General features: G+C 46.6%; 3 long non-coding RNA genes across 5 annotated transcripts in view; 2 read left to right on the top strand and 1 right to left on the bottom strand.

Moving 5' to 3' along the window:
• The first annotated feature begins 1,414 nt into the window (after positions 1-1,414).
• LOC109492010 lies at positions 1,415-13,004 on the top strand. Of its 2 annotated transcripts, XR_006586401.1 has the most exons (4): positions 1,415-1,598; positions 8,829-8,921; positions 12,475-12,529; positions 12,641-13,004. It is a non-coding gene; the product is annotated as an uncharacterized LOC109492010 (long non-coding RNA). The 2 variants fall into 2 exon arrangements; XR_002736270.2 differs by having other exon boundaries at positions 12,475-13,004.
• A 322-nt stretch (positions 13,005-13,326) lies between these two features.
• On the top strand, positions 13,327-21,838 carry LOC123380518. Its single transcript, XR_006586402.1, has 2 exons — positions 13,327-13,978; positions 21,143-21,838. It is a non-coding gene; the product is annotated as an uncharacterized LOC123380518 (long non-coding RNA).
• LOC123380517 overlaps positions 20,059-25,133 on the bottom strand; it is a 23,810-nt gene continuing 18,735 nt past the window's right edge. For both annotated transcript variants that reach the window (XR_006586399.1, XR_006586400.1), the window contains exon 3: positions 20,059-21,999. This is a non-coding gene — a long non-coding RNA (uncharacterized LOC123380517). The remainder of the gene's footprint in view (positions 22,000-25,133) is intronic.

Raw genomic sequence — 25,133 nt, 5'->3', positions numbered from 1 at the left:
TATTAAGGGCATGATTAATATTAGCTGTTATTATTAATGTTATTTCAAAGGAGTCTTATTACCATGAGGCGAGAGAGGTGGCATACAGAGGTTTCTATGTGTGAAAGGAATCCTTGAGGGACGTGGCAGGTGCTAGGAGTGTTAAAATTCCATTTGGAATGTTGATAAAAAGGTAATGCTACTCATGGGCCAGATGAGCATCCCCCTACTATCGGGGGATACTCTGTGGCCAGTTTGTCCAGAGTTCTGCCTGCTGGCTCCCCTGAGCTGGGGTGGGTTTGAGAGGGGGCACAGCGACAGCAGGAGTTATGTAACCAGGAGAAATAGCCTTCAGGGAGCAAGGCATTAGCCATCCCCCTCACCTAGCTATATCTGATCCCCGCTAGCCCATCCCAGCCCTGAGTTTCAAAGCTTGTTTTCCCAACACAGCCGGCAGCAGCTGCCTTCATGTTTCCAGGGCCTCCTCTCCAGTGATACTCCCTTCCACACGACTACTCTCAGCGGGGAGGCACCGAAAGTCACCATCTGTGAGACAGGACTATTGGACAGGCTTTTTAACAGTTCAGAGGCCAGGTTTTGTTTTGTTTTGTTAATTGCATGCCAGGCTGTCACCTAGAGCTTAGTGAAGGGTATGAACCTAACCATAAATTATGTAGCATTCAAAGGCAATTTTGATAGTCTTATCAGGAGCCTCTTTATGCTCAGGTGAGCATGCGGTATTTTGCAAAGGTAAGCATTCCGAGGGAGCAGTTAATTATTTGAAACTGGGGTGCTTGGGTGACTGCAAACAGCAACTGATAGATCTCCCAGGTGGTTGAGCACAGGACACGAGCTGACAATTGCTAGTGGGGGGCTTGCTTGGGGACTGTTTGTAACGTAAGAGTGACCCACTGGACATTTCACAACTCCGATGTGGCTTGCTGTGGCAGCGATGTGGTTCAAAGGGAAGCCTAGGGATTCCTGTGACTCTGATGGGAGGGAGGGGTGCCCCTGGACAGCACTGCTATTGTGGGGTTAGGGTGGTCGCATGAGGACAGCATTGAGCCACAACCATTGAGGGAATGGAACCACATTGAAATGCCGTTGGGGTGTGAGAGAAGGGACATTTAATCCCAGGTCCACCTCCTTTTATGGTTTTCTCCACTCCTTATAGCTGGATCTGCCCATGGCTCTACCTACAGAGTCGAGCCTGCCCCAAGTCCTGAGCCAATCTCAACAGGCAAAGGCAGGGCCCTTTGGCCCTTCATCTTTTTATCCTCTCATTTATCACAAACATGGTGACAGGCATTGTTCAACGCACAAGGGATGCAAGAAGATAGACTAGCAGGCAGGTCCCTCCCGGGAAGTAGTCACCGCCTAGGGCTGGAAATGGACACATAAATAACCCTAATCTTCAATTTGTTCTTCTAGGTCCTGCCCTGCCCTGCCCTAGAGTTAGTCTCTGCCTGACTCTGGCTTGCTCAACAAATCCTGCCCTGTGCACCCTCCACTCCAGCCCTATGCGACCAGAAAGTGAAGCGCCTCGTGCCTGGCTTCCAAGTTATGGGACCGTCTCACACACAGCAGAGTGGAGGAGGAAGGGCAGAAGGATGACGGAGGTAGGACCTACTGGGAAGGCAAGGTTGACGAGAGCAGATGGGGGGCAGGAATAGAACATTTGACAGGACAAGGAGGAAGGGGACAATGCAGCAGGTATACCCACATCTTCCTCTCTATTCTCTAAAGCTTGACATGTTAGCTTTGTCATAAAAAGCTATGATTTGTATGGTTCCCAATATTTTATAATGGTCAGGATGAGTGATTTGAAGTCACCCCAACCTGAATTCAAGCTTGTACTTTTCTTAGACTCTGATAGAAAGAAGCTCTTGCCCAGGCCTCACACCTTTTGACCTCCATGCATCAACACACACACACACACACACACACACACACACACACACACTTTAGAGTGACTTTCCTAAAATGTTTTAAGTGCCTTTCTAGTGTTTGGGAACCAGGCAGAGCCAGCAGTGCTGTCCAGGTGGGTCACCCTGATTCCAGATGGGATCTGAGTGGGCTTTGTCCTTATTTCTTCCCTTGGGGAATATCTCTGACCCTCTACCCCATCCATGAGGTCAACCAGATGTCCCTTTTCCTTTTCCCTGGAAAGTAGCTTGACAATCCAATTACTTCTTCTGGCTGGCATGGTATTTCTTTCACATGAGATTGAGCTGCCTGAACAGTACTAACATGCTGATTATGATGTCTCACTCCTGTACCACAAAAAATGACTTCGTAGCTCTGGGCCACTGCTGAGCCACTGCTGACACTTGGGCTTGAGCTGTGTGTGTGCCTGTGCTCAGACTCACCTGTCCATGTTCTGACCACAGCGCTGGCTCCAGGCTATAGATCCATGGGTGGTGGCATGGTAGCAGGCTTCCTTTATCCCGTGCACACCGTCTCAGGCTTCACGCTATGTGCAACAGCAGACATATGTTTCCCTGGGTTGAACTTGAACTGTGTTGGACCATGCAGATATTCCTGTGCAGAAGGGACTCTTTTTCTGGCTATGCCAGGTCACCCATCTATCTTAAGAAAAACTATCTTGGCTCTATGATTTCTCTCCTGTTCTGGTCCATACATTGGTTCCGAGAGAGAGAGAGAGAGAGAGAAATATTAAAATGATGCTAAGGAGTTAAGGTTGGCAAAGAGACAATAGATTCTGCAAGAAAACAGTTAAGGAAGCAAATTTGTTTTCTTTGGAGAAGAGAAGGCAAAGGGTGGTTTAATTCTTGCTTTCAAGTATAGGAAATGATTTTATGCAGGGGATATAGACAGATTATTCTTTATATATGAAAAGACTAACAAGAGGAACTGAAATTAGATGAGAGCCAGAGAGATTTCAGAATGATAAAGGGTATCCCCAGAAAGCCTCCCCTCCCCTCCATCCCCCAGGACATTTGGAGGAGTTAGACATTTACTCACTCAATCTGTGTTCTTTTGAGAATAGTCAGGAGTTTGAGGGGTGTTGGGGTAGGGGAAAGTGGATGCAGTTGTGGTCCCAGCTGTTTTTATCCGGATGCTCAGCTTCAGCAGAAATGTAATATTTAGGGGCTCCTGGGTGGCTCGGTCGGTTAAGCGTCCGACTTCGGCTCAGGTCACGATCTCGCGGTCTGTGAGTTCGAGCCCCGCATCGGGCTCTGGGCTGATGGCTCAGAGCCTGAAGCCTGCTTCCGATTCTGTGTCTCCTTCTCTCTCTGCCCCTCCCCTGTTCATGCTCTGTCTCTCTCTGTCTCAAAAATAAATAAACGTTAAAAAAAATTAAAAAAAAAAAAAAGGAAATGTAATATTTAGCCGGAGCTCTGAAGAGGTAAACGTTTTACATCCAGGAACAAAGAGAATTAGGATTTTCAGGGAACAGCACTTCTGGACTTAGATCCCCTTCCTTGACTGTAAAAAGGGATCACAAACTTACTTTTTGCTCTTTCATGTCTAAGAAAAGTTGAGGTTTATATGCAAAAAAAAGTTCCTTGCAAGATTCATAGTCCATTGCCCCCAGCCCATATCTGCTGAATCATGTTCTGGGCACACAAAATATTCCCACAATTTCCTAAGCATGCCCTTGGCATCTTCTTTGCCTAAAATGAGTTTCCCTACCCTGCTCCCTCTCCATTCTGGCCAGTTCCTACTCATTTTTAAAGGCCCAACTTAAATGGTATTGCCTGTGTGAAATGTCCCTGATTTCATCAGGCTGAGTCAAAGGCGGGTCTTATTTCTGTGTTACTGAGCTTCTTTGTCCACACTATTGTCTTCCCTCTGGACTGAGCTCATCGTAGATAGGAGTTGCATTTTTGTCTACCAGTTGGCCAATTAGCAAATGATTGGTGGGCACCTACTACGTCCCAGGCACCATGCCAGACACTGTAGATATACCCATGAAAAAAATAGATGGAATTACTCCACTCTAGGAGCTTACCATCGAGGTGGGACACTACTAGAAAAAGAGGCAATTACAATGCAATTTAAGTAAAAGCCTGTGGATGAAGAGGGTGGGGGAATGGGTTCTAGACAGAGGGAACAGCATATGTAAGTGTTGGTGGCCAGATAGAACCTGGTGCATTTAAGGAAGAGAAAAAAGCTTGGGACTGCTGGAGGACTCTACTGGAAAGAGACTGGCAAGAGATGGGGACAGGGAGGGAACCAAGGGTCACATTACCCATTACCTCTTGAGCCCTGTAGGGGAAGAAAACTCCATTCTAATAGCAAGGGGGAACATCTTTTAAGGAGGGAAGAGGCATCTCCTCTTTGCACATTGAAATATGACTCCAGCTGGAATTTGAGGAAGAGCTAGACAGGGAGTGGTATTGGAGGCAGGGGCAGCAGTTAGGAAGGATTTTGTTGAAGTAATGGCAGCCTGCTCCAAGGTGAGGACAGCAGGAATGAAGACAAGTGGGCTGGTGGCAAGGTGTCCTGCAGGTGTAATGGGCAATGTTTAGTGGTTTATTGTTGGTTACAGGTGGAGAGTGGAAGTGTTGATGGAGGGGAGGACACAATGGAAGCTTCCAGGCTCCTTTCTTTTTTCTTCCTTCCTTCCTTCCTTCCTTCCTTCCACTCTTCTTTCTTTCTTTCTTTCTTTCTTTCTTTCTTTCTTTCTTTCTCTCTCATTTCTTTTTCTTTCTTTCTTTCTTTCTTTCTTTCTTTCTTTCTTTCTTTCTTTCTTTCTTTCTTCTTTCTTCCAAGAGAGAAGAGAGAAAGAGAGAATGAGAGAGAGAGAGAGAGAGAGAGAGAGAGAGAGAGAGCTGGGGAGAGGGGCAAAGGGAGAGAGAGAAAGAATCTCAAGCAGGCTCAATGCTCAGCATGGAGCCTGACCCTGGGATCATGACCTGAGCTGAAATCAAGAGTTGGATGCTCAACCAACCATGCCACCCAGGCGTCCCTCCAGGCTCCTTTCTTGGACAATGTTTAATGGAGGTAGTGTTCATTTCCTAGGGCTACTGTCATAAAGTACCACAAATGGGATGGCTTAGAACAACAGACATTTATTGTCTCACAATTCTGGAGGTTGGAAGTCTGAAATCAAAGCGTTGGCTGTGCCATGTACCTTCTGAAGGCTCTGTGGAAGGATCTGTTTCAGTCCTCTTTCCTGGCTTCTGGTAGCCGTTGGTGTTCCTTGGCTTATAGATGGTTGTCTGTTCCCTAGGTCTGTTCTCATGGTGTCTTCCTGTGTGTGTATCCAAATTTCCCCTTTTTATAAGGACACCAGTCATATTGGAATAGACCCACTCTACTTCAGTACGACCTCATCTTAATTAGTTACATCTTTAACAACCCTATTTCTAAATAAGGTCACATTATGAGGTACTGGAGATTAGGGCTTCAATATTTGAATTTCAGGGGGGCACATTTCAACCCCATGGAGGGGTGGTATCATCCACTAATGCAAAGAGTTCATGTGGTAAAACCGGTTTGGTGGTAGAGAGATGAAGCCTTGAGCGTGGGGCCCTGTGGAAAACCACAAGGAAGTGTCTAGAAAACTACCTGATATATTGGGTTGGTGCTTAGGAGAGGAGGGGTATGGGCTGGGCTGGGAGGATAGATCTGAGTCTTCAGCATATAGGGTGGGTAAGATGGTGAACCTTTGGGGAAGGTCAGACCATGTGGGAAACATGACCAGTTCATCTTTGCATCCCCAGCACCTAGCTGAGGCCCTCTTTTGCTCTAAATGTTGAATGAAGATGTATGTGATGAAATAAAAATGTTTCTTCAAGTCTCCATTCGTTGGAGATCAGAAGGCTTTCCCTGGGTGATGGCTGGACCCGCTCTGGCTCTGTGACAGGAAGGGAGTGTACTTTATAGGAATGAGAAACAAACATTCTTAGGTTTCACCTTACATTCTCCTCTAGCCTAATTTAGTAAATGTGTCACAAGCATCCCACCCAGCATTCCCCAGGGAAAGCCAGGGGGTCTGGGTGAGGGATCCTAGGGTTGTGGCCATCTCCTGACTTGTAGGAAGGGAGCAACGGAAAGGTGTATGAGCCTTGCTATGGTTTGCAGCAACATTTACTTCCTTTTCACTTGAAAATCGTCACCTTTGCCATCAGCCCAGCTCTTAATAAACCAAATTGTACTAGAGTTTCCAAATAAAGCCTTTTCTACACCATCTCCTTTCCCCCCAAATCGTGAGACTGATGGTAATGTGATCTTGGGGGACTCTGGGACTGAGTGGCTCTCCCACCTGGCTTTGCTGGAGCTGGAGGTGCAGGGGGGCTGTGGGGCACTGTCACCGTCTGCTGGGTGGTTGGTTGATCCAGCCTTCTTTGTGCCCGTTGCCTGGTGACACGCAGAGGCCCCTATCTCAGAACCACACTCTGGCCTGCTATTGGTCCGGTGGTGGCATTTGTTGACAATAGACACTTCCCTGGCCCTGGACTCTGAAAGAGACCTTGGGAGCTTGAGTTTCAGGCCACAGTACTCGTCGAAATGTAGCTCCTTAACCCGTTGTGTGCCCTGCTGGGAAGGTTGAGCTGCAGCCGTGAGGCCAGGGCCAGTGTGCCTGCCGAGTGCCTAGCTCTGGTCGCTGCTTCAGGGTGTGCAGCTGGGCTGGGATTTCTTTGCCGCTCTGCTTCTGTGGCAGGACAGGGTTTTCCTCCCTTCTCACCTCTGCCTGGGTTTTCCTGTACGACAGTTTAAACAAACAGATTTTGTTGGCCTAAAAACATCTGAGCTGAGTTAGGAAGGGCAGTCACCAGTAGCCAGGGCAAGATTTGTGTTGATGTCATATGCTGCAGAGTCTGGAAGACTTAAGCCTCTTGCTGGGGTGCCCAGGCACCTGTGGATGAGACCTATACCTTCTGGGGATAGAGGTGGGGCCAGGCAGGGAAAGAGAGGTGAGAAGACTGAGGTGACTACGGAGGAGGTGAAAGGGCAGGAAGCTAGACAGAAAAGGGATTCTGGAAAGCCTCCAAGGTGGACCCTGTTGGATCGATGAGTGAATCCGTGGCCAAAAGGGGTGGTGCCATTTATGGAGGTCAGTTCTCCAGTTGGGTGAGAATCTGGGTGGTGCTGGACCATTCAGGCACTCCCTGGGGGTCTCCCTATCTTTTGCCCCAGGCACCCTTCAGAGAATGGGTCATCTGAGAGGGAGGGTGGAGACAAGCCAGGTCAGAGCAGCTGTGGTGAGGACCAGAGGTTTCCCACTTAAGGGGAGGAGAGTTCTGGCCGTTTCCTCAAAGGGCCCAGCTCTGACCTTTTAAACCCAGTCCCACTGGGAGGAATGTAGAGACCCAGCCTGCTGGCAAGACCCTCTCTCCCACTCCCCACACCTGCATGCCCCTCTGTTGTCCCACCTGTAACAAAACCATTCACCTTTAGGTGGGAAAGCAGAGGACCTTGCAAAGGCTAAGCAAGGCTGTGTGTCAGGCATGAGGGAACACGGGGAAACAGGAGGAAGGAGAAGTCTGTTCTCCCTTCTGTTCACCCGTGTAGCCAACTGCCCAAGTCCGACCTACACTCCAAGAGGAGGCCCCAAGAGGATCTCAAAACAGAACAGGAAGTCCTAGGGGTTCCAAGTGGTGTCTTCCAGATTCACTGATCTATGTCTAGCCAGCACTCCAGAGCAAGTAAGGTTTGGAGCTGGGCCACAAGTGCCAGGACCCCATGGCTATAGAGATATGTGTCCCGGTGACCTCTGGTCACAGGGATTCCTTCTAGGGCCTGCTGGAGCCCAGGTCCTGGTTGTCTCTGCTGAAGGGCACTGTTGGGATGGTTGCAGTGAAAGGACTCCCCACCACTACCAGGGCTGTGGATCATGTTTGTGCAGCTTCTGTCATTTCCTTAGGTCATCTTTCTGCCAGCAAGTTATTCCCCTGGGTCTGTAGAGAGCCTCTCCCTTCTCTGTGCATCCGAGAACCAGGGGAAAGGAGCTCTTTATGCCCAATGCAGGTGTGATGTGCCTGCTGAGAACACAGTGGTACTTTTCCACCATTAGTGTTTCCTCACCCGTTTGGACTAAGAACCAGCAGGAAATATCTCCTGAATGGCGTACATCTAGGTTTTAGTTCTGGTTTTTGTTTTTAGTTTTCAGAAAGAGCTGACTGGCTCTGATTTAAGCATAATCACCAGCAAACATTTTGGGGTATTTGCTTTGTTTTTGCTTATAGGCGTTATTGAGAACAGAAGTGTTGGGAAAATAAATATGGCAAGATCCACTCCAATATTGAGAGTGGAAGGCAGGTGGACTTCACACAGCCTGAGCCAGGGACCTTGAAATCAATTCTGAGCAAGTTTCTAAAACAAAATTCTTGAGAGAGTGTTATTGGTTTGCTAGGGCTGTTTTAACAAAGTAGTGGGAATTGGATGGCTTCGAGGACTGAAATTTATGGTCTCCTAGTTCTGGAGGCTAGAAGTCTGAGGGCAGGGGTTTGGCAGAGCAGTTGCCTTCTAGGGGTTCTGAGGGAGAATCTGTTCCATGCCTTTCTTCAGTTTCTGATGGTTTGCTGGCCGTCTTCACCTTTCCTTGAGAAGTATCACCCCTGTCTCTGTCTTTATCTTCACATGGTGTTCTCCGTGTGTGTGTGTGTGTGTGTGTGTGTGTGTCCAAAGTTCCCCTCTTTATGAGGACTCCAGTTGTACTGGATTAGGGTCCACCCTCCTCTCCTCTACTCACCTTAACTAATTATATCCACAATGATTTCCCAATAAGGTCGCATTCTAAGGCACTGAATTTAGGACTCCAACATGCGAATTTGGGGGCAACACAACCATAACGGAGAGATTTTGAGCATTTGGTACAGCAGTCATCTCTAGCAACATCGGTGCATGTCAGTCTAACTGGATGGCCTCCTCCACAGGGTTAAAGATGAGTAAACCAGATTTACCTGGGGCCAGAACCCAATCGCCCTATGGCCACACCAAGAAGGATGACCGTCTCCTGCATCATTAAGGTCTGACTTCTCCTTTGTTCTGGGGTCTCTCAAATTCTTAAATGAAACCGTGTGGCAAGGAAATTAACCCCCGAGGTGGCTTCGACATCTGGCCTGGTGGGCAAGGAGCTACCATAGTTACTAGTACGGCTGTCATTATATACCCGGGGAGGGAGTTCTCAGAATCATTTATAATGAAATCTCTGAAGCTTGGAAAATAATCTCCTATCACTTCCCTTGTCATCATACTACTTCCTTTTAATTTTAAAACCTCATTTGCACCTCCTCCCACAGAGTCTGTCTGAATGAAAGCAAATCTCTGTTTTCGCCAGGAATAACAGTGCAAGGGGAGTGTGGGTGGCAGGGCCCTAACGCCCAAGCTCGGGCCTCCATTTCCCTCCATTGTTCCCTGAGTCAGGTTCCCAAACACTCATGTGGGCTGTCCTGGGGGGAGTTTTTCCAGATAAAAATTGGCCTGGTTGGCTGCCAGTGATTCAGGCAGGTTCACAGCCCCAAACCTGTTTTATCTCCCATGCTTATCACTTATCATCAGCTGCCGGGAGACAGACAGTGGGAGCAAAGAGACGTTTTGGCTGAGCCAGGTCTTAGGTAGCCCCAAGGGTTTTAGAGGCCTCCAAACAACCGGACTCAGGCAGTCTGACCAGGTCCCTCTGGGTTCCCCTCTTGGAAGCCCTCTCCTGTTAGAGCAGCATGGATTCAGGGAGGTCCCATGGCATATAGCATTTCCTTGGAGCCCATGATGGCAGAATGGATCTCTCTGTGTATTGATTCCTCCCCTCCTCAGACCTGCTGTTTCAGGAAGCCTAGGACATCAGTGAGAGTTCAAGGGCCCAGGGCAGAAGGAGTTCAAAAGGACCTTTCACAAAGCGTGCAGGTTTTGTTTGTTGGTTTGGTTTTACCCTTGAAAGCTTCAGGCCACTTAAAAAATAACCTGGGTGGTCAAATTAGTGAAATCTGTATTGCAAACTCACAACTCTGGATTGAGCTGTCAATCCCCCGTTTTTGATATTGTACTACAGCTATGCAAGTGCACATTTTGTGCGACTTTCTTGTGAGCCTGTAATTATTTTAAAGTAAAAAAAAGTTCCTTAAAAAGCAATCCTTATGGTTCCCCCAAACCCCATCACTATGCCCTGCGTTTGGAGAGCCACAGAGCTTACTTACCAGCTGAGAGCACAGGATGTAGGCCAGACAGACTTCCATTCAAATGCGGCCTTCACGCCTACAAGCTGTGTGATGTGGGGCAAGTTACTTAATCCTTCTGAGCTTGGTTTCCTTATCTACAAGATAAATCTGAGTGCTTCCCTGATGGCATGAGGGTGGGGACTAAATGAGGTAACACATGGAAAGCACCTAACAGGGTAAGTGGTAAAACACTTAATAAATGTCCCTTTAAAACAGTAATCCAGGGGCACCTGGGTGGCTCAGTCGGTTAAGCGTCCGACTTCGGCTTAGGTCATGATCTCTCGGTTTGTGACTTCGAGCCCCGTGTCGGGCTTTGTCCTGACAGCTTAGAGACTGAAGCTGGTTTCAGATTCTGTGTCTCCCTCTGTCTCTGCCCCTCCCCCACTCGTTCTCTCTCTCTCTCTCTCTCTCTCTCTCTCAAAAATAAAGATTAAAAAAATAATGAAACATTAATCCATTGGATAGAGGAGCCACTCATGTGTTTTCAGCAAGCTCAGAAAGTCATGTGTGTAGCTGGATGAATTTTTCTAGAGGCCTCAACGGTGAGTCAAGAGGGTTCACACCTGGACATGATTCGAACACGAGTCAAATGCCTGTGGAAGAATTGTTTGAATTCTGTCCTAATTTTTTTTCCTATAAATTGTCCAGAGTCCCAAGTTTTCTAATGTGGAACTCGATGAAACAGTTAACATCATAAAATAAGCAACATTCCATTTCCACTGCAAATAGGGTTTGGCCCAAACCTACCAACCAGATGCCTGGGGCTGGGGTGGGGCAGGGAGCGGCAGGGGCTGAACCGTATTAGGCCCTAACTCCTTTCTGAAAGCTCCTGAAGGGACACAAGTGTTGGTGAACAATCCCTCCAGAAAGAGAAGGACCATCTGGTCCAGGAGACGCCTGTTGGCCACCCATCAGCACCTCCTGGAGATTTAAGCCAGCTCTCTGCACACCCTTTCCAGTCTACCTCCTGTCCCAAGCCCTATATTTCAGACATCCTGGTTACCCGCCATTTCTCACAACCCACTGGGGTTTCGCCTACCAGGTTGTCTAGCCACATGGAAAGCTCCTCCACCGGCTCCTTTATTCTCACTCACCCTGGATGGTTCCATCCCACCCATCTTTCAAACCTTCCGCCAAATCCTTACCTTCCTGGAAGCCTTCTCTGCACCACCATTCAGAGGTCCTCCTGCCTCCACTGCACAATCCCAACCCCTGGCTTGCCTGCTTCTCACAGCCTTTACCACATTCATTCAACAAAAACCTACCATGTTCTGTGCACCAAGCCCCCTGTGCTGGGCTCCAGAGACAAGGCGATGGGTAACACGGGAGAAGCGTGCACATGGGTGGGGCTGAGGGGATGGATGTCAAACACACAAACGGGTATGTTTGTAAATTGTGTTAAGTGCTGTAAGGGAATAAGAGGGTTATGGAAGAACTGTGATGTGTGCTTGAAGGAGAAAGGCCCTGCTGAGGAATGAACACTTAAACTGAGCAGATGGAATTGTCAGTGACCCAAGTGAGTAGGACGGGTAGGAGCCTTCCATGAAAAACAGTAGATTTGAAGCCCTCATGGCTGGAGAAGGATGGGGTGTTTGCAAAACTGAAGGGAGGCCGGCGAGGAAGCAGAGGGAGGGAGGGGTACAGCAGGACGTCCAGTCATGAAGGACTGTCAGGTCACGTGTGGTAAGCATTTTGAGAAATTCCCCAAGTGTAATGGAAGCCTTTAAAGGCTTTTACACAAATACATAATGTGGTCTGATATGTAAGTCTAAATATTCCTCTGGCCCCAGTCTAAAAACAGAAGCAAGAAGGCAAGAATGGCCAACAAGAGGAGTTGTACCCTCTCCGTGTGAATGATGGTGCTGACTATAGGGATTGTGAGCAGAGGAGAGGGCCTAGATAGACTTTGGAGGTCTGGCATTTTATCGGATGTGGAGACTGAGGGAGGAGGAGGTGTTGCAGGTCCCAGATGAAGAGTTTGGGCATCTGGGTGGATAATGGTGCCACCCAATGAGAAGCACCATGCCGGAAGAAGAACAAGTTTGGGTGGAATGTCTGAGGTTCAATTTTAGACATGAAATTGCCGGTGGAGAGGTCAAGGAGGCAGTTGGATCCATTGATCTTGACTTCAGAAGAGAGGTCAGGGCTGGAGACATACATTTGGAAAGCCATCAACATACAGATCTAAGTCATGTGAGCAAATGAGATGGCCTTGGACCAAGATGTAGAACGGAACGAGACAGGAAGAGGAGAGGAGGAAAAGAAGAACAGGATCAAGCTTCAGAGAACCGAATGCTCTACTTTGTGTTAGAATAATCTCTGCCCCTTTGATCTTAGTCAAATTTGTATCCTGGCTTTGCTCTTTCAGGGGGTAAGCTGTGAATCTGGAATAACAGCCCTTGGCCGGGCTCTGAGATAACACTGTAAGTATAATACAAATTCATTCAATGAGCTCATTGAACATCTACTGTGTGCCAGGCACTGCGGTAGAAAATGGGAGTAAACCGTGAGTAAGACATAGTCTCTGCCCTCAGAGGTCCCGCAGAGCAGTGAGGGGAACAGACAAGAAAAGACACCGACACCTTGACACCTATGCCTATAACAATGAGTGCTCCCTCAGTACCAGGTACGTGCCTGAAGGTGTCCACTTATTATTTCACATAGTACTGAAATTGACCTGGGGAGGCGGGTAATATTATTCTCATTTAATAGATAAAAGAGGTGAGGCTAAGAGAATTTTACTTGCCCAAGATCACACAACTCGGCTGGTGGCAGAATAAAGATGTGGACTTGGCCTTGTCTGGCTCCAGCTGTGATCTGGCTATCCCCCTCATGGTTTGTTAGAAACATGTCTTGGTTCTTCTTCCCTGCCTTGCCCCTGCTGCAGAAACTCTTGGTCTGCCCGCTGTACAACGTGGTTCCCCAGGATGCAATCTACCTCCTTCGAACAGGGAGAGCAGAGGCTTTGGCTTGTCACAAGAGCTAGATGTGCTTTAGCGTTTTCAGGGCCCCTGCCCTCAAGGAGCCTACAGTCTAGGAGAAGAGATGTGATGCACACAAATATCCAGGTTATAAGAATGACGAATCTATGAGCTGTTTTATATTTTTAAGACAGTCTCAGCCTGACAACAGACAGTTGTCTCCCCTGACAACACTTTTGCAATCTCCACAATGGATTCCCTACGTTGCATTATATTTATATTCTACACTTGTAGTTGTGAAGCCCTTCAAAGCTCTGACTTTGAGATGATCTCACATCTTGTATATTTCTCAAATCTAGCATCCTTATTCCTGGGGCAGATATCACTGCCCTCTTATTTCTTGCCTAGGTTCTCACCACAGCCTTTTTACAGCTCCCTCCCTCAAATCTCTCCATTCTTCACATTGTAGTCAGAGTGATCTCGAACTGCCGATTTTGGGTGGATCCCTTGCTTAAAACCCTCGATGGCACACCACAACCCCCAGGACGAATCCAAGCTTCTAAGCCTGGTATTCCAGACTCTCCCATTATGTCTTGCACATTCTGTGCTTTAGCAACATTCTATGCCCCGGCAAGAGGGGGCTGCTTACAATCTCCTTCTACGCACTCTGCTGTTCCCCAGCTCTGGGCCCATGTCCTTCTGTCCTTCTTAAAAACATGCTTTCTCCCCACCTTCGCCTGAACAACTTCTACTCATTCATCAAGACTGAACTGGGACAGAGATGACATAGGCAACCTTCTTGGACCCGCATCCGCCATATCGTATGACAACTGTCTCCTCATGTGCTGGTTTTCACCACTAGACTGAGTCTCATGAAGACAACTGAGGGTGTCTTCTTCATCTTTGTACCTCCAGCACCTACCACGGTTTCAGGAACATAATAGTCATTCCGTGAGTACTTGTTTAAATAAAATGAATGAGTGAATGATTATAAAGTTCTACGACGCATTAAGTGCCAAATGAGTGGTACAGAAAATGAGCATAAGAGAAAGGAGGAAATGGTCACTTCCAGTTGGGAGAGTCCCAGAAAGCTTCACAGATAAGAAGAATTTCTGCTGGACCTTGCAGGATGAGATAACACGTGTGTAGGTGCTGGCCCAATGCCGACCTGCCGTTGGCGTTGAATAAGGGTGAAATGAATCTGATTTGGCTAGGTCGAAAGAGGTGGGGAAGACATCCCATGGGGGCAGGTGGTGGGGGCAAAGGTTTCTAGTTGCAAAACACAAGGCAAGTTTAGGGAACAATCAAGAGACCGGTTTGACTGGAGCAAAAAATTTGCAGCTGGGAAGACCAGTAGGTTTGAAACATAGGCGGGGACAAGCAATGGGCAATGCAGAGATGTCTCATACTTTTGTCCGGAGTGGTCCACATACAAGAGCCATAACGCTTGCCTACACCTGTCCTTCCCATCAAGAAGGTATAAATTTGAACTTGATGAAGCCGGTCTTTGAACAGTGCAAGCAAAACATTCAAACATTCAGGGCTGTGATAGGGGCAGAGTGGGTGAGGTTCAGGATTAGGTAATTATTTGGTGTCTCTGTAGCGTGACCTATGGGCCAAAATAACTGACCGGTTTTTATTTTTCTTTGCCTCTCCGGTTTTGCCTGAATCAGAGAGCAGCCAAAGTGACTTGGGAAAAACAGTTATTTTAAGCAGGAAATGCGGTAGGGAGGAGAATGGGAAATCCTAAAATCACACCAGGAGAGGAAGCCGTCAATGCTGGTTAGGCAGAGAAGAAGGGACCTCCTTGCTTGCCCGACTTGGCTCCTGGCCTGCTCTTGGGCACAACCTACCTGTGAGGTGCTTGGCATCGCGGGGTAGTGACATATGGGCATGGGCCGTGGCGGCCACCACCGGCTGTTTGGAGCCAACACCAGTAGTAGGCCATGTTTGGAGAAGGAAAGCAGAGAATGTATTTGGGAAACACACAGGAGAGCTCTGTCCCCTCACCAACCCCACCTGCATCCTGTGTGTGAGTCAAAGGGGACAGTGAAAAAGAGATTGGAAAGGGAGTTCCAAGCCAGCAGCTAGCCCACATCTGTTTACTGTCTGCGTGGTCTTCACAAGCCACTGGAAGTCTCTAAGACATGGTCTTCTTTCCCTTCTACTGGTTTTTTTTTTTTTTAACGTTTCTTTTTGTTTTTTTAAGTTTATTTATTTTGAGAGCGACGGAGAGGGTGAGTGGGGGAGGGGCAGAGAGAGAAGGGGAGAGAGAGAATCCTAAGCAGGCTCTGCACTGACAGCTGCCGGGGCTCGAACCCACAAACCTGAACTGAAACCAAGAGACAGACACTTAACCGACTGAGCCACCCAAGCGGCCCTCCCTTCTTCTATTGTTCTAATGAGGGAGATCTAAAGGATTTTTTCCAGATCTCAAGTTCTGTGACTCTCCCACGGTTTGGCTCTAAAGACCAGAATCAATAGGATGTGTATAGAGAGAGAAACAGATCTATTCTAAGGTATTGGCAATTACAGAGGCTGGCAAGTCCAATATCCGCAGGGTGGGTTGGCAGGCTGGGGATCCTAGGGAGTTGATGTTGCAATTCTAGTCTGAAAGCTGTCCCCTGTAGAACCAGGAAGAGATGATGTTGCAGATGAAGTCTGAAGCAGGCTGCTGGAGTCTTCTCTCTTGCTTGGGGGAGGCCGATCTTTTCGTTGTACTCTGGCCTTCAACTAAATGAGGTCCAACCCCATTAGGGAGAGAAATTTGCTTTTCTCAAGGTCCACCTATTTAAATATTGATCTCATTTAGAAACACTCTCATCGAAACAGCCAGAATAAAATTTGACCAAATATCTGGGCATCCATGGCCCAGCCAAGGTTGCACGTAAATCAAGAATTACCAGGTTATCCAGCCTTAGATTCCTATGCCAGATCTCACTCATCCTTTGGATGAGAAGAACAAAGGCAAAAGAAATGTAGAGAAAATTACATTTCCTTACACTTTGCAGCCCTTTGACAAAGATTTGACGCAGGCAGAATATGACATTCCCCAAGGAACTCAACTGTCTTAATGTTCATGCTTTGCTAGAGGCAAAAACCAACCTTAGCTTGACAATAGCCGACCTCCAGGATCCTGAAAGTCTTCTTTACCTTATGAACATCCTTTTGGAAACTTCCTTTATCTCAAGCCACTGCACTCACCACCCCCCCCCCCCCAACATAAAAGTCTATAACTAATCCTTCTTCATAATCCCTGTGCAACTCTTCCCACAGGCCCTGTCCCGGGGTTCACTAAAAACACCTGTTTGCACCAAAAACATGTCAAGAATTCTTTCTTGACCCTTCCCCCAGCCCACGTTGGGTTCACCGTGACCCAACCACAAAAACATATCGTCCAGACCTGCCCTGCATTTTCCATCTCTATTCCTTTGCTCACGGGGTGTCTCTCACCCCAAATATCCGTCCCCATCTGTCAGTTCCAGTTATTGAGATCCTACATTTCCTTCACCAGTAACTCATTTACTACGGCCCCTTGGGAGCACATGCTAGTAGGAAACCTCAGATAGTTCCACAACCTCTGTATACCTCAGTTTCCTCTTCTGTAAAATAGGGGTGATTCTGAATGTAAAGTTTGTGTGAGCTGATACACAGCAGAGAGCACAGCGCCTCACTGTGCTGAGTGTTGACTTTCTGTTATTCTCCACCTGTCCCTCATTTCCCACTAGAGATGGGTAGAGTGTGGCTGGGAATTTAGCAGTTGTCTTAAATGTGAAATGCTTTGAAAACAGACATCTATGCATCGACGTTACTTTTATTCCTCCCTTTTGTCTGTAACTCAGCGGTCTTGAACTTCCAACGCTATTAAGAATTACTACTCAGGGTTGTCAACACACAACAATGTCTGCTCTATTCACAGGCATTGAAGGATAATTGCGACCATATGTGATTTTTGTTTTATGCATGGACTCCATGTAGAATTTAAATGGCGACGCTGCTTTTGGGGCTTTGGTTTTAACTCCTAAATCCTTTCTCCCGGGGTCATCGATGAAGACCTGGGTGGGAAGTGGCCATCGAAATGTCTGCACGAGGCAAGGTTGAGTTGCTCCTAGTGTTCTCACACTGCCTTGACTTTCAGAGGTGGTCCACAGCTTTGAAATGCTCCAAGGACGACCTTTAAAGGGCGCCTTTCTGGCTCCAACACTAGCTATTTAGCAACTGTATTTCATTCAACCGGCCTGTAAGCCATTCACTATTGTGGGGAAATGTAAATGAGGGGCTCTGAGCCCACCAGGGGCAAATGTCTAGTCAAGTGGGTGTCACCCAGGCACGAAAGCCCCAGAAATGCAAGTGGCCAACTTGAGACAAAGGAGAACCTATTGTTGTGCCTGGATGATGACGGGGAAAAAATTGGCCTGGAAGGAACTTTGGTATACAGAGTCGGAAGGGGGCCGGGGGAGGCGAGCCCCATCCTTAGAAAAGAAAGTGGAGGCGAACAGCGTCCACCCGCTCTTGTCTACTACATTTTGTGAGATATCAGAAAGTCCGGCCCAATGAAGCATAAAAACTTGTAAGCGTCCAGCATCCGTGTTACTTCTTCGTGTTTGCGACCTGCTTTCCCGCGGGCTGTACTCCTGTTGGCAGCTAGTCCTGCGGACCTGTCTAAGGGGTGCCAGGAGAGAGACCTGGGACGGCTGCCTCTCTCCTCACCAGGCTCGGTGGGGAAGGAAAGGGCCCTGGGGTACCCAACGGGGAAAGGCAACCACTCAAAGGTCTCTTCTGAAATCCGGGCAGGCAGTGGCTGTCAACCAGCAGGGAGTGCTTAACTAGCAGGGGCTGAACGGCCCCAGGGGTCTGTCTATCATAGGGTGTTGCCTACAGAAGGCACACTTTAATTATCTATTGCTATGTAACAAACTACCCCCAAACTTAGCAGCTTGAAACAAAAGCGCTTTATTATTTCTCTTGGTTCTGCCATTTGGGCTGTGTTTGGCTTGAGTCATTTGCTCCACATGGCATTGGCTCAGACACTCGTTAGGCTGTGTTCAGCTGGCCGTTTGGCTGTGCTGGAAGGTCCTAGAAGGCTTTGTTCAGATGTCTGGCACTAAGGGGCTCCCCCACGTGACTGCTCTCTCTCTCTCTCTCTCTCTCTCTCTCTCTCTGTCCCATTCCGTAGTCAAGTTCAGCTTCTTTATAGGATAGTGGTGGCTTCCAAGAGCAAACGTAAAAATGGATATACGTTCAGATACTTCACGTATGTCATTTCAACCTGTTATCAACCAAAAATGATGGAGGAGATATTTTACGTTGTCTTTAAAATTTTTGTGCTGAATTTCAAAAGTCTGGTGTGGCTTTTACACCTACAGCACTTCGCAATTTGAACCAGCCACAATTTTATTTTCATTATTTTTTTTTAATGTTTATTTATTTTGGGGAGACAGAGACAGAGCATGAGTGGGGAGGGGCAGAGAGAGAGAGGGAGACACAGAATCCGAAGCAGGCTCCAGGCTCTGAGCTGTCGGCACAGATCCCAATGCGGGGCTCAAACCTGTGAACCGCGAGGTCATGACCTGAGCCGGAGTTGGTTGCTCAACTGACTGAGCCACCCAGGCGTCCCTGGACTAGCCACATTTTAAAATTTTTTTTTTCAACGTTTTTTATTTATTTTTGGGACAGAGAGAGACAGAGCATGAATGGGGGAGGGGCAGAGAGAGAGGGAGACACAGAATCGGAAGCAGGCTCCAGGCTCCAAGCCATCAGCCCAGAGCCTGATGCGGGGCTCGAACTCACAGACCGTGAGATCGTGACCTGGCTGAAGTCGGACGCTTAACCGACTGCGCCACCCAGGCGCCCCAGGACTAGCCACATTTTAAATGCTTAAGAGCAACATGTGACTAGTGGCTACCATCCTGGGAAGTGAAGAGCTAGACAATCTCTTAATTTTCCTTATCTCTGAAGTAAGGATGATAAAGTAGAACAGGCGAGGACTATAATGTATGTATTTTAGTGCTATTGTGAGATAGCTGAGAAAGAATGAGAAATGAGAAATACACTAAGTACTCAGCAAGTACCTTGCATGCAATAAGAGCTTATTAACTGTTTGTCTTTGTCCATTGGGGCTGTTGTAACAAAGTGCTTTAGACCGGGTGGCTTATAGACAACAGAAATTGATTCCTCGGAGTCTGGAGGCAGGAAGTCCAAGATTGAGGGGCTGGCAGATTCAGTGTCTGGTGAGGGTCCGCTTTCCTGTTCAATGACAGCGGTCTTTTTGCAGTGTCCTCAACGTGGTGGAAGGGGATGAGGTGGCTCTCGGGGGCGGGCCTTTTTCATGTGGGTGCTAATCGCGTTCACAAGCCCCTCCCCCACCATGACCTAATCATCTTCCAAAGGGACCACATCTTGATTCTTTGGGGATTAGGTTCAACATATGAACCCTGGGGGACACGAACATTTGGTGGGATGTCAGTCCCGTTTCACTGTTTATGGGTGTCTCTCTCATTGCCAGCAACGGAGATGCGCTCAAGCTTGCTCATATAAGTTTCCAGGTTCCTTGAGTCGGGGAGCATTTCTCATTTGCTTTTACCTGGCGCTCTTAACCACGTGTCTCATTTTCCCGTTCTTCGCATTTTCTCAAAATTTGTTTGTCTCTGCTTATCTGCTCGTTCTGCTCCCTCCTCCCCGGCATCCTTTGCCTACTCATGGTTCATCAAAGCTCCCCTAGCCTCTCTTACCATGATATGACCTCCTGATACACGACGGCTGACTGGTAACCGGTTTGGGTTCTGCATGTTTCCCAATTCAGATTCCCAGAAGAAGTAATCTGATTGGCCCGGTTCATCTTTTCATGCCAGTTCACGTCCTATGTCACCTGCAAATTGGCTGCCTGGGGTTCAGGTGCCCATCCTTGGTCTAATCAGCTGTGGCCAGGGATGCACCTTCGTAGGGCACTTCATGTGGTCACCTGGAAATCAGGGGATGTGGGTGGGGTAGTTTGCCTTAGCGGGGGGGGGGGGGGGGAGGGGGGTGTGGGCAGACGGGCGCTGATTGATATCACAACACACTGGGATTTCCCAGTTGAGCTCATCAGTCTGAAGTCACCTGACAGAAGAAAGGTTTCTTCCCTTTACTTGCTACTGTCCTTGACCTTTGGGAGAGCTTCGCCTGAGAGCAATGCATATTTTTAGAGTCTGCAAGGCACCCTGCTTTCTGAGGAAATCTGGCGAGGTGCAAAGCAGGGCTCGACCTTCCAGTGGGAGCGGGATGTAGTCTTCCTTTTGTAGCTCCTGAGGAACACATTCTTGGTCCATACGCTTTTACTGCTCCAAGTGTTTACTTTGCCAACATCCCCACAAATCACTGTTTTTCTCAGTGGAACCTGTCGCGTGACCCTCCTGCATTAGAGCCCGTTGGGAATGCTCGGCTCAACCACGGACCTATGGATGAGAAGTCCGGGGAATGTGGCTGAGGAATCCCCAGATTTATTAGCTCCACGGAGAAGTCCAGTTCACAGAACCTCATCCATTTCAGTGTGTACTGCATCACTCCCTAGGTTTCAATAAAATCCCTTAGCACGCTTGATTCGTGGAACCTAGAATTTTTCTAGAACTTTCCAGGGAGTCTAAGGTCCATCCAAGTAGCCTCAGAAGCATGTATAACAAACAGGAAGGTCCTGGCCACCATCCATTCTGACCCAAACCCCCAGATTCAATTGGACAGCACCTAAACTTTGCCCCTGACTTGACATTTCCCATGAGACAGCAAAGGGATTTACCTGGCAGCTCTTGTGTAATAAATCAGCAGAAATCTCAAGGCACCACCCTGGATAGAGGCCCTCCTGGCCGGTTGCCGGAGTCATAGCTCAATGGGATAAGCTCAAAGAAGCCCCAGGCGGGTAGAAAGCAGTGCATTTGGGGCTGCCTCTCTGCAGAATCACAATGAAGCCAGTGTTTGCATTAGAGCCAGACAATGACTCTGATTCAAAGCACAGGATGCCAAGACTGAAGGGTGCTCTGGGTAAGGGGAGGACCTGGGCCCCTTTCTTGGCTCAGTCTGCCTGGAAAGGATTCCACTTTTGTTTTTAATCCTATGTCTTTTTCTTTTTTTTCATATCTTTAGGAGCTCAAATAAATGGGCATCCGTTTCTTCCAGGGTAATCACATGTTTTTCATATTTGACCCAAGAATTTGGACACTGTGAACCCCGGCCAGTTCTTGCTATATATGAGCAAGAGATCTGCATTCTCCAGATTCTGGAGAAAGTGAAGTCATCTCCTTAACGATGGCTCAGAATTGACTTTTCAGCCTCTCTCTGCAGCCAACACTGGGCTCTTTGGCAAGACAGCACTGCAACCAGCCTATCAGAGTTCCATTTCTGGTCACTGCAGATACTTTAATTTCTACCCTAGGACAGAAACCACCATTTGACTGGTGGACATTTAATGGATTAGGTGGTGCTTCAGAGAGAGCTTTTCCCCCAAGTATCCATCTTTCATGGTGTCCAGAAAGCCTTCAAAGTAGGTCAAGTGCACAAAAATGTACAAATATGGTGCCTGCTTATTCATTGAACTGAAAATCTACTATCCTCTCTCTTTCCAGCCTGGAACTGGGTGAGTTATATTTAAGTCTCCAGCCTCGCCCTGAATATAGCTCACTCTAAAAGGATAACCAAAGAGGGAAAAACTAACACAGACCTATGAAAATCAATGTAACATAAGAGGAGAAAAATGGCCCAATATTCTAGAGTAAGATATAGAGTTTTCCCCTTTCGATGTGGATCTTTTTGGGTATGGAATAAAAACATTTTTAGAAGCGACTTGCCTTGTGTTTTCAGTAACTGTTACTGAAATTCTTGTACTAAATAGGAACAAGGCTTCTTGAAAACACAGTCAGCCAAATTAGAAAAGACTCCATGGAATTGAAAATACAGTACAGATTGGCATCCATTTTGGGTACAGAAGAGTCATAAATATGGCGCTGCAAAAAAAAAAAAAAAAGTGTATTAATGAGAGGATACACTGAAGAAATTATACTAGAAGACAGAAGAAATACAAATACAAAAAACTAAAACGGGTAATTATAAATCGTCTAGTTAAAATGACTGGAAACGGGGAAACGTAGCTCTAGGAAGAATGCTTGATTCCTCATTCCATATAAAGAGGAGTGAAATGTTAATGTTTACTTTTTTAAATTTTTTTTAATGTTTATTTATTTTTGAGAGAGAGAGAGAGAGAGACAGGGCATGAGCGGGGAGGGGCAGAGAGAGAGGGAGACACAGAATCGGAAGCAGGCTCCAGGCTCTGAGCCGTCAGCCCAGAGCCCGACGCGGGGCTCGAACTCACGGACCGCGAGATCGTGACCTGCGCCGAAGTCGGACGCTTAACCGACTGAGCCACCCAGGCGCCCCATGTTAATGTTCACTTTTTAATAAAACAATACAAGTTCCCTTCCGGTGTCTCTTAACAACTTGCTACCATTCTGCGTGGCTCCAGAGAAGCCAGGAAGAACTACAGTCCCTAGAATCGCCTTCTCCATATGGATTAGAGTTTGCCCAGGAGAGACATTCTCGAGAAGATCGGTTCGTTGTTCTCCTGAGGCGGTTGTGACCGCAAAAGTGTGCCGTCCTGTAACTTCACAGTGGCCTCACACCTTCTGGCTCAGATCTAGGTGGAGGATCCACCGACCTACGCAGCCCCGTTCTTCCAAAGTTGTGTGGCCCTGGCAGTAAACTTCTATTCCTGAAATACCTAGACAATCATTTTCCTGACCAAGAGCTGGCTGCTACATTTGAATTTAAGAATTACTTCCTAATTTAGTCACCACCGAGAGAAGTTAAAGCAGGAAGTCTAGGTTCCAAATGACTGCAGAAATTAAAGCAAACAAAATACTATCCGTATAGTGAAGGACAAAATAGAGAACAAAATGTAAGGCATGAGGCAAGATGACAGAAGTAACACGCCACATAATGGTTATGTCAACACTTTTAAAACCCATTTAAAAATAGGCAAAGGCTCACGTTGGAGTAAAAACAGCCAAGCAATCCAGGGACTGCTCACCCAAGATGTCGTAAAATGATACTGAAAGGTTGAAAAGGATGGGGTGGGGATCCGTCAGGCAAGTGCAAACAAAAGGAAAACAAGAGAGGATTTAAGGGAGTGAAGATTAAACAGAAGAACTAGAATTTTTAAAATGTTTACACAAGTAGTTCGCAAATGCATTCTCATTGTAAAAAGTTCAAACAGTACAGAATTCAACAGAGGTAAGGTGCTGCAAACATTTGGTCTTCTATCACCTGTTTATTCATCATCTATTTATCTATCTGTCTGTGCTGTACTGGCTCTGATATGCATCTAATTTTATTTTATTTTATTCAAGATTTTATTTGTAAGTAATCGCTACATCCTCTGCAGGGCTCGAACTCACAACCCTGAGATCAAGAGTTGTAGGCTCCATCGACTGAACCAGCCAGATGCATCTATTTTTTTAAAGTATCTGCATATCTAAGGAAAAAAAAAAAAAAACCAGTACCAGTTAAATTATGACATGCCAGCAATTGTGAGATGCTTTCTAATTTCACACAGTAAAAAAATATCTAATTGTTATAATAGATTTATTCTAACATTTATTTTTGTATAAGAATGGACTTGTTTTATATAATTTCTCTCTCTCTCTGCATGTATATATATTTTGTGATTTTCTTTCTCCTCCTGAGGATATAACTTGGGAGATTTTTCTACTTTAGGTCATAATTATCTACCCCATTAAAAATGCCACATAGTAGTTCATACTTTATACCATCATTTAGTAATTTTTCTGCTTAATATTAAAATGAATATTTAGGTTCTTTCCTCCCCCCCCCCGACAATGCTACAGTGACACCTTCATACATTCCTATGGAGCATCTGTGTGGACATCTTTCTAGAAAAGTTGATATAGATATACTCTTTCAAGTACAAGCACCTTTAAAACTTCAGTAGTGGGGCGCCTGGGTGGTGCAGTCGGTTAAGCGTCCGACTTCAGCCAGGTCATGATCTCGCGGTCCGTGAGTTCGAGCCCCGCGTCGGGCTCTGGGCTGATGGCTCAGAGCCTGGAGCCTGTTTCTGATTCTGTGTCTCCCTCTCTCTCTGCCCCTCCCCCGTTCATGCTCTGTCTCTCTCTGTCCCAAAAATAAAAAAAAAAAAAAAAACAAAAAAAACAAAAAAAACTTCAGTAGATGTAGCAGATTGTCCTTCAACAAGACCATATGAATTTATATTCCCATCAATAGTTGCTTCTTCATCAAAATGGGTATTATTATCATTACTTAAATTTTTGTCAGTTCAGTAAGCAGTTTTCTTGTTGACTCTCTTGGCAGGCAGAGAGGTCAATCACCTTATCATGTTTATTATCCATTGCATTTCTTCTGCGAAGTGACTTTTTATATCCTTTGCTCGTTTTTCTATTGGAGTTTTTTCTTTTAACTTTTCCTATGACTTGTGGCTCTCCTTAGGATCATGGATAATAGCCCATTGATCTGTTATGTAACTTGCAATTATTTTGTCCCCTTCTGCTATTTTCACTTTGTTATGATGAAGTTAGCCGTATAGGTTTTTAAATATAATCAATTATGTCAGTCTTCCTTTCACAGATTGTAGGGTTTGTGTTCTGATTAAAAATTACTTCTTAATTCCTAATTATTTAAAGTATTTTCCCATGTATCCTCATAAGGAGATATATTATTTAACTTAAGATGTCTAGAAATAGGGTGGATTTAGGCCTGGTATGAACATTGGCCCAATGAAGTTATCCTGAACTTGACTTCTTGGCATCCCATCTTTGGTTCTGCCTCCATTTTAGGTTGCCAGCAAGATTGGTAGAGCAGACATATATTTCATGTGCAGAGTTCATAGAAAATCCAAAGCACCAAAAACGACTGTATTTTCCTGTTTCTCTTCCTTAGAAACATGAAAAAAATTTTCCCAAAGCTCCAAAACATTTCCCCTCATGTCCTGGCCCAATTACTGCCCAAGGAAATAGGATTGCCATGATTGCCTTCAACTCATTCTGTGGGGTGAATAGATCAAATACAATGATCACCGCAAATACTTTGTTAAAATTTTAATGCCAAACTC

Source organism: Felis catus, chromosome D1 (assembly GCF_018350175.1).
Source record: "Felis catus isolate Fca126 chromosome D1, F.catus_Fca126_mat1.0, whole genome shotgun sequence".
Taxonomy (NCBI): domain Eukaryota; kingdom Metazoa; phylum Chordata; class Mammalia; order Carnivora; family Felidae; genus Felis; species Felis catus.
The sequence above is the reverse complement of the archived record's forward strand: the minus strand, read 5'-3'. Positions and strand labels throughout refer to the sequence as shown.